Below are 9,930 nucleotides of genomic sequence, written 5' to 3' on the forward strand. Positions count from 1 at the left end.
TTGCACGTCGATCCCAAGATAAAACCTGTCAAGGAGCATCTTCAGCGGTCCGCCATGCAAAAGAGAAAGGCAATTGGCATGGAGGTGGCTCGGCTCCTAGCAGCAGAGTTCATTCGAGAGATCTACCACTCTGAGTGGCTTGCCAATGTGGTCATGGTCCCTAAGAAGGACGATTCACTTTGTATGTGCATCGATTTCAAGCATATCAATCGGGTCTGCCCGAAAGATCATTTCCCTCTCCCTTGCATCGATCAAATTGTGGACTCGACTGTGGGGTGCGAGCGCTTGTCTTTTTTAGATGCATATTCCGGGTATCATCAGATCCGAATGTATGGTCCTGATGAAATAAAAACAGCTTTCATCACCCCATTTGGGTGCTTCTGCTATGTCACCATGCCATTTGGCCTTAAAAATGCCAGAGCCACATTCATGAGGATGATTCAGAAGTGCCTGCTCACTCAAATCAATCAGAATGTGGAAGCATACATGGATGACATTGTGGTCAAGTCACGCAAAGGTTTCGACCTACTGGCTGACCTCGCAGAAACCTTTGCCAACCTAAGAAGGTACGATATCAAGCTTAATCCGTCAAAGTGCACATTCGGAGTTCCAGGCCGAAAGTTACTCGGATTCCTCGTTTCCGAACGAGGGATCGATGCAAATCCAGAAAACTTTGATACCATCCTCCGAATGAAACGCCCTATGCGTGTGCATGACGTTCAGAAGCTTAATGGTTGTTTGGCCGCCTTGAGTCGATTCATTTCTCATCTTAGTGAAAAGGCCTTACCTCTTTACCGATTGATGAAGAAATCTGATAAGTTCGAGTGGACTGAAGAAGCTGACACAGCATTTGCAGAGCTCAAAGCCCTGCTTTCCACCCAGCCGGTGCTTGCTGCGCCAATCACCAAGGAGCCTTTACTGCTTGATATTGCAACCACTGGACAAGTTGTCAGTACAATACTCATGGTCGAGCGGGAAGAAGAAGGAAAAGCTTACAAAGTTCAGCGCCCAGTGTATTATCTCTCTAAAGTTTTGACTCCATCCAAGCAACGATATCCACATTATCAGAAGCTTGTCTATGGAATCTACATGATCATGAAGAAGGTTGCACACTATTTGTCTGATCACTCCATTACAGTCGTCAATGACGCACCATTATCTGAAATTCTGAACAATAGAGATGCAACTGGTCGAGTGGCAAAATGGGTGATTGAACTCCTTCCATTGGATATCAAGTTTGAGGCAAAGAAAGCTATCAAGTCCCAAGCAATCACGGATTTCCTTGCCGAGTGGATTGAGCAGCAACTGCCGACCCAAGTTCACTTGGAGCATTGGACCATGTTCTTCGATGGCTCCAAGATGCTGAACAGTTCTGGTGCTGGGGTAGTGTTGGTATCCCCCTGTGGGGACAAGCTTAACTACGTTCTCCAAATTCATTTTGACTCTTCCAACAATGAAGCTTAATATGAAGCGATGTTGTACGGGTTACGTATGGCCATTTCACTCGATGTCCGTCGCCTTATGGTCTACGGTGACTCGGATTTGGTGGTCAATCAAGTGATGAAAGAATGGGATGTCAGGAGCCCAGCCATGACTGGTTATTGCAATGCGGTAAGAAAGCTGGAAAAGAAGTTTGAGGGGTTGGAGCTTCACCATATACCCCGACTGAAAAATCAAGCTACAGATGAATTGGCAAAGATAGGATCCAAGAGAGACACCATCCCTAGCAATGTGTTTTTGGAACATATCCACTCGCCTTCAGTTCAGGAGGATCCCTTCATTGAAGAGCCCCCACAGCCTAAGAGTGCTACAGATCCGACTGAAGTCGAAGTCCCAGCCGTGGTCGACTTGATCATGGAGATTTTGGTCATCACTCCCGACTGGACAGTACCATACATTGCATACATTCTTAGGAAAGAACTTCCAGAGGATGAAGAAGAGGCTCGACAGATCGTCCGATGATCCAAAGCCTTTACGGTTATAAGAGGGCAGTTGTTCAGAGAAAGTGTAACTGGAGCCAGCCAAAAATGCATCACATCAGAAGAAGGCCGAATGATCCTCAATGATATTCACTCGGGGACATGTGGTCACCATGCGTCCTCTCGGACCATCATGGCCAAAGCATACCGAGTTGGATTTTACTCGCCTCATGCTAATGAGATGGTGAAAGAAATAGTAGACAAATGTGAAGGTTGTCAGTTTTACTCCAACATGTCCCATAAGCCCGCATCAGCTCTGAAGACTATTCCACTCATCTGACCTTTCGATGTCTGGGGGTTGGACATGGTTGGACCTCTGAGGACCGGCAGGAGTGGGTTTACCCATGTGCTGGTAGCAGTCGACAACTTTACCAAATGGATCGAAGCCAAGCCCATTAAAAACCTTGAAGCAAGTACGACTGTGAGTTTCATCAGAGAATTAATACTGAGATATGGTGTTCTGCACAACATCATCACAGATAACGGGTCAAACTTCGATTCTCATGAGTTCATGGCCTTTTGTGCTTCCCAAGGCACGAGGGTCGATTACGCTTCAGTTGCCCATCCTTAGTCGAATGGGCAGGCTGAAAGAGCAAATGGATTGATTCTCAAAGGACTGAAACCCCAATTGATGCGTGACCTCAAGCATGTGGCAAGTGCTTGGGTCGACGAACTTCCATCAGTACTTTGGGTATTAAGAACAACTCCTAATCGGCCGACTGGAAGAACTCCATTCTTCTTAGTCTATGGAGCTGAAGCCGTACTCCCGAGTGATCTGCTCCACAATGCGCCACGAGTCGAGCTCTTCTCGGAAGCAGAAGAAGAATAGGCTCGGCAAGATGCAGTCGATCTCCTGGAAGAAGAAAGGGAAATGGCCTTGATCCGGTCGACCATTTACCAACAAGACCTGCGTCGATTCCATGCCAGAAACGTAAGGGGTCGAGCATTTTAGGAAGGAGACTTGGTTCTTCGAGTGGACCAGCAGAGACCACACAAGCTTGCTCCCGCTTGGGAGGGCCCCTTCATCATCACCAAAGTGCTCCACAACGGAGCATATCGTCTTTTCAACGTCGAGCACAATAAAGATGAGCCACACGCCTGGAATGCAGATCTGCTTCGCCCCTTTTACTCTTAAGCATTCAGACTATTGAGATGTAATAAGAAATACATTTTATTTTGATTATAAAAGACATGATTTTATAGTCTTCCGAATGATTGTTATTCATTTTTTACATGTTCTAAAATCCCCCAGTGGGTGCCTTAGCTGCGAATCCGTTTTCGCCTAAGTGTTAAAAAATCCTACCGAGTGGTGAGCCAGCCTCTCACTCGGGGGCTTAGCTGCAGTCTAGTACTTGCCTAAGTGATAAAAAAATCCTACCGAGTGGTGAGCCAGCCTCTCACTCGAGGGCTTAGCTGCAGTCCAGTACTCGTCTAAGTGATAAAAAAATCCTACCGAGTTGTGAGCCAGCCTCTCACTCGGGGGCTTAGTTGCAGTCCAGTACTCACCTAAGTATTAAAAAATCCTACCGAGTGGTGAGCCAGCCTCTCACTCGAGGGCTTAGCTGCAGTCTAGTACTCGCCTAAGTGATAAAAAAATCCTACCGAGTGGTGAGCCAGCCTCTCATTCGGGGGCTTAGCTGCAGTCCAGTACTCGCCTAAGTGATAAAAAAATCCTATCGAGTGGTGAGCCAGCCTCTTGCTCAGGGGCTTAGCTGCAGTCCAGTACTCGCCTAAGTGATAAAAAAATCCTACCGAGTGGTGAGCAATCCTCTCACTCGGGGGCTTAGCTGCAGTCCAGTACTCGCCTAAGTATTAAAAATCCTACCAAGTGGTGAGCAATCCTCTCACTCGGAGGCTTAGCTGCAGTCCAGTACTCACCTAAGTGTTAAAAATCCTACCGAGTGATGAGCAATCCTCTCACTCGGGGGCTTAGCTGCAGTCTAGTACTTGCCTAAGTATTAAAAATCCTACCGAGTGGTGAGCAATCCTCTCACTCGGAGGCTTAGCTGTAGTCCAGTACTTGCCTAAGTGTTAAAAATCCTACCGAGTGGTGAGCAATCCTCTCACTCGGAGGCTTAGCTACAGTCCAGTACTCGCCTAAGTTTTGAAAATCCCACCGAGTGATGAGCAATCCTCTCACTCGGGGGGCTTAGCTGCAGTCCAGTACTCGCCTAAGTATTAAAAATCCTACCGAGTGGCGAGTGGTATGGGTCGACCACGACCCCTCCCCCCGGGGTTGCACCGTCAAGAAGAAGGACAAGATTGTGCGCACCACCGAGGCGAACTGACGCCAGGGCGAGCTGCTTTCAGGGATGTCCAGACCATTGCTGAATGCCTCGCTGATGAGCTAATCAATGCTGCCAAAGGCTCATCCAATAGCTAGCTGCTTTTAGGGACGTCAAATCCATTGCCGAGTGCCTCGCTGATGAGATGATCAATACCGCTCAAGGCTTGTACAATAGGTCGACTGGGGCCCCTTCCTCGGAAACTGCATCAAGAGTACAAACGCAACATATTCTAAGATAAGCTAAGTTCAAATAAATCCAAAGGTTTCTAACAGCGAATTAAAAGTACTTGGGTGTCAGGCCGGAGGAGTTTTTAACGATTACAGATTCACTCGGCATTCCGAGGCAAATAAGGGTGAAGCATAATATTTTTTCGATCACTCGGCGGGAGAAGGACTGCGCAGAAGCTGTCAAGGTCAATGATGTCCGCGATGCGAGTGGCAGCCTCAAGGAAGGTGTCCATGAAGGACTGGAAAGAGTGCTTCTTAGTATTTGCAACCTTGAGAGCCGCCAACTTGTCTTCTTTGGCGTCCTTGCAGTGCACTCGAACCAGTGACAGGGCGACGTCGGCACCACAGCGAGCGGATGACTTCTTCCACTCCTGCACTCGACCAGGAATCTGATTGAGTCGAGTCATCAGTGACTTGAGGTCTTGAGAAAGTTCCGCCTGAGGCCAGAGTTCAGCGTCCACCCGGGTCATCACAGCCTTCAGTCGAGCCAGATAAGCAACGGCGCCGTCCAAGCATGATTCCAACTGCAGCAAGTTCATCGCAACGTCATCCTTCACTGGACAATTGATGGGGTCGAGACCTATCTCAACCCGCCCAGTTTCAACTTCAAAGTCCCGACAAAGTTCTGTCCCATCACGGAAAATAGTGAGTCGACAATATTACTACATACTTCAATCGACGACAATTGACCAGTCGAGCAGTTGTACCTTCAAGCTTCAGAACCAGTCTCGCGGCAAGTTGTCCCAGATAGGACTCTAGCTTGCCTGTCTTGGCTCTGAGGCCTCCAACTTCAGTGGTCAGGTTCTCCTTGTCCTTCTTTAGTTGTTCGACTTCCCGATTGGCGTCCGAGATGGCGGTCTTCAACTTCGCATTCTCCTATTTCAACTTTCCAACTGAAGCCAGTTTCTTGTCCGCAAGCGTTGTCTTCTCACGTGCTTTCTTCTGAGCAGCAGCAAGATCCTGGTCCTTCTTCTCCAAAGCTTCCTTCATTTTCTCTAAAGAAACAACACTCTTCAGACGAGCCTGAAGTTGATGATTTTCACTACGCACATCTGCTTGTGTGAAGTCACTCGGTTCAAAGAGACTGAAAGAAAAAGCAGTGAAAGATGCAAGCTACTAAGTGGACAAGAGTCGATTGGTTACCTCCCATAATGGTCGTCTCTTCTTGAGCAGTCTTGAGGTTCTTCTTCGCAAGTTCAAGATCAAGTTCAACGCTGATATGCTTCTTCTTTAACTCAGAAAGTCGAGCTCCAAGATCACAAGACCTCTGCAGTCAGCAAGAGAGATATGTCAGTCGACAGAAATAAGGGACAAGGATAGTGATAAGTTACTCTAAGACTACTGTCGAATCAAATATTCAACAGTAGTCTCGGGGACTACACCCAGTAGGTGCACTTAGCGTGCCCCCACTGGTTCAGATCAACACTCGGCAGGGTCTGCCCAGCGCGAGTCAAAAAAAAAGAGAGAAGATTCTAAAACCTCAGTCGACTACCAGCAGTCGACCGTGGTCTCGGGGACTACACCTAGTGGGTGCACTTAGCATGCCCCCACTGATCCTAACAGATTACTAAGACTCAGCACAAGTCGAGTGAAGTGGAGGATTTCCTAAACTCTAAACACATGCACACCCCAGGGGGTGATCGGATATAAAACAACATTCAAAAAATTCAGTCGGAGTTTGTTGACCTGAACATTGGTCTGAAGGGCGGTGCTGGCGTTATAAGCCACCTGACTGGCCTCGTGCATCACCTTCACCTGCTCCATGACAAGGTTCACTTGGTGAAGAGCTTCTCTGGTAGCCCTTGGCGAATCGTCTGGGGTTTGATATGCAGCAAAGAGTGATGGCTCCAAGGGAGTCGAAGCAGCTACTGGGTCAGATGAGTGGAGTTGCACTGGAGCGGCAGTAACCGGAGCAGTCGACCCTGACGGACGATCAGTCATCAGTGGGATGGAAAATGTAATGTTGGTATGAACCGGAACTCCGGTACGCTCGACCACCGCCTCAAGCTCCGGCATCGACTGAGGGACTTGAACTTCAAGATTTCTCCTGCTCGAGCCTCCACCTCTCTGTTGGGGAACGTAGCAGAAATTCAAAATTTTCCTACCTGTCACCAAGATCTATCTATGGAGAAACCAACAACGAGGGGAAGGATAGTGCATCTACATACCCTTGTAGATTGCTAAGCGGAAGCGTTCAAGAGAACGGGGTTGAAGGAGTCGTACACATCGTGATCCAAATCACCGGAGATCCTAGTGCCGAACGGACGGCACCTCCGCGTTCAACACACGTACAGCCCGGTGACATCTCCCACGCCTTGATCCAGCAAGGAGAGAGGGAGAGGTTGGGGAAGACTCCGTCCAGTAGCAGCACAACGACGTGGTGGTGGTGGAGGAGCGTGGCAATCCTGCAGGGCTTCGCCAAGCACCACGGGAGAGGAGGAGTACTTGGGAGAGGGGGAGGGCTGCGCCAGAACTTGGGTGCGGCTGCCCACCCACCCCCCACATATATATAGGGGCAAGGGAGAGGGGGGCCGGCCCCCTCAGATCCAATCTGAGGAGGGGCGGCGGCCAGGGGGGTTGCCTTGCCCCCCAAGGCAAGGGGGCGCCCCCCTTTAGGGTTTCCCCCAAACCCTAGGCGCATGGGCCCTAAGGGGGGGAAGGCGCCCAGCCCACTATGGGGCTGGTCCCTCTCCACAAATAGCCCATAGGGCCCTCCGGGGCAGGTGGACCCTCCTGGTGGACCCCTGGAACCCCTTCGGTGGTCTCGTACAATACCGGTAACCCCCCGAACTATTGCGGTGATCGTATGATGACTTCCCATATATAAATCTTTACCTCCGGACCATTCCGGAACTCCTCATGACGTCCGGGATCTCATCCGGGACTCCGAACAACATTCAGTAACCACATACAAACTTCCCTTATAACCCTAGCGTCATCGAACCTTAAGTGTGTAGACCCTACGGGTTCGGGAATCATGCAGACATGACCGAGACATTCTCCGGTCAATAACCAACAGCGGGATCTGGATACCCATGTTGGCTCCCACATGTTCCACGATGATCTCATCGGATGAACCACGATGTCAAGGACTCAATCAATCCCGTATACAATTCCCTTTGTCTAGCGGTATTGTACTTGCCTGAGATTCGATCGTCAGTATGCCGATACCTTGTTCAATCTTGTTACCGGCAAGTCTCTTTACTCGTTCCGTAACACATCATCCCGTGATCAACCCCTTGGTCACATTGTGCACATTATGATGATGTCCTACCGAGTGGGCCCATAGATACCTCTCCGTTACACGGAGTGAAAAATCCCAGTCTCGATTCGTGCCAACCCAACAGACACTTTCGGAGATACCTGTAGTGCACCTTTATAGCCACCCAGTTACGTTGTGACGTTTGGTACACCCAAAGCATTCCTACGGTATCCGGAAGTTTGCACAATCTCATGGTCTAAGGAAAAGATACTTGACATTAGAAAAGCTTTAGCATACGAACTAGACGATCTTTGTGCTATGCTTAGGATTGGATCTTGTCCATCACATCATTCTGCTAATGATGTGATCCCGTTATCAACGACATCCAATGTCCATGGTCAGGAAACAGTAACCATCTATTGATCAACGAGCTAGTCAACTAGAGGCTTACTAGGGACATGGTGTTGTCTATGTACCCACACATGTATCTGAGTTTCCTATCAATACAATTATAGCATGGATAATAAACGATTATCATGAACAAGGAAATATAATAATAACTAATTTATTATTGCCTCTAGGGCATATTTCCAACAGTCTCCCACTTGCACTAGAGTCAATAATCTAGTTCACATTGCCATGTGATTAACATTGACAGGTCACATCGCCATGTGACCAACATCCAAAGAGTTTACTAGTGTCACTAAACTAGTTCACATCACCATGTGATTAAGACTCAACGAGTTCTGGGGTTTGATCATGTTTTGCTTGTGAGAGAAGTTCTAGTCAATGGGTCTGCAACATTCAGATCCGTATGTATTTCGCAATTCTCTATGTCATATTGTAAATGCTGCTTCCACGCTCCACTTGGAGCTATTCCAAATGGTTGCTCCACCATACGTATCCGTTTTGTTACTCAGAGTCACTCGGATAGGTGTTAAAGCTTGCATCGACGTAACCCTTTACGCCAAACTCTTTATCACCTCCATAATCGAGAAACATGTCCTTATTTACTCCAAGGACAATTTTGACCGCTGTCCAATGATCCATTCCTGGATCATTCTTGTACCCCTTGACTGACACATGGCAAGGCACACTTCCGGTGTGGTACACAACATAGCATACTATAGAGCCTACGTCTGAAGCATAGGGGACGACCTTCGTCCTTTCTCTCTCTTCTGCCGTGGTCGAGCTTTAACTCTTAACTTCATACCTTACAACTCAGGCAAGAACTCCTTCTTTGACTGATCCATTTTGAACACCTTCAAGATCATGTCAAGGTATGTGCTCATTTGAAAGTACCATTGAGCGGTTTTTGATCTATCCTCATAGATCTTGATGCTCAATGTTCAAGCAGCTTAATCCAGGTTTTCCATTGAAAAACACTTTTCAAATAACCCTATATGCTTTTCCAGAAATTCTACATCATTTCTGATCAACAATATGTCAACAATACATACTCATCAGAAATTCTATAGTGCTCCCACTCACTTCTTTGGAAACACAAGTTTCTCATAAACTTTGTATAAACCTAAAATCTTTGATCATCTTATCAAAGTGCATATTCCAACTCTGAGATGCTTACTCCAGTTCATGGAAGGATCGATGGAGCTAGCATACCTTTTAGCATCCTTAGGATCGACAAAACCTTTCTGATTGTATCACATACAACCTTTCCTTACGTAAACTGGTAAGGAAACTCGTTTTGACATCCATCTGCCAGATTTCATAAATGCAGCTAATGCTAACATGATTCCGATGGACTTAAGCATCGCTACGGATGAGAAAATCTCATCGTAGTCAACTCCTTGAACTTGTGAAAAACTCTTCGCCACAAGTCGAGCTTCATAGACGGTGACATTACCGTCCACGTCCGTCTTCTTCTTAAAGATCCATTTATCTCAATGGCTTGCCGATCATCGGGCAAGTCCACCAAAGTCCATGCTTTGTTCTGATACATGGATCCTATCTCGGATTTCATGGCTTCTAACCATTTGTCGGAATTTGGGCCCACCATCGCTTCTCCATAGCTCGTAGGTTCATTGTTGTCTAGCAACATGACCTCTAAGACAGGATTGCGTACCACTCTGAAGTAGTACACGTCCTTGTCGACCTACGAGGTCCGGTAGTGACTTGATCCGAAACTTCATGATCACTATCATAAGCTTCTACTTCAATTGGTGTAGGCGCCACAGGAACAACTTCATGTGCCCTGCTACACACTAGTTGAAGTG

Source organism: Triticum aestivum, chromosome 2B (assembly GCF_018294505.1).
Source record: "Triticum aestivum cultivar Chinese Spring chromosome 2B, IWGSC CS RefSeq v2.1, whole genome shotgun sequence".
Classification (NCBI taxonomy): domain Eukaryota; kingdom Viridiplantae; phylum Streptophyta; class Magnoliopsida; order Poales; family Poaceae; genus Triticum; species Triticum aestivum.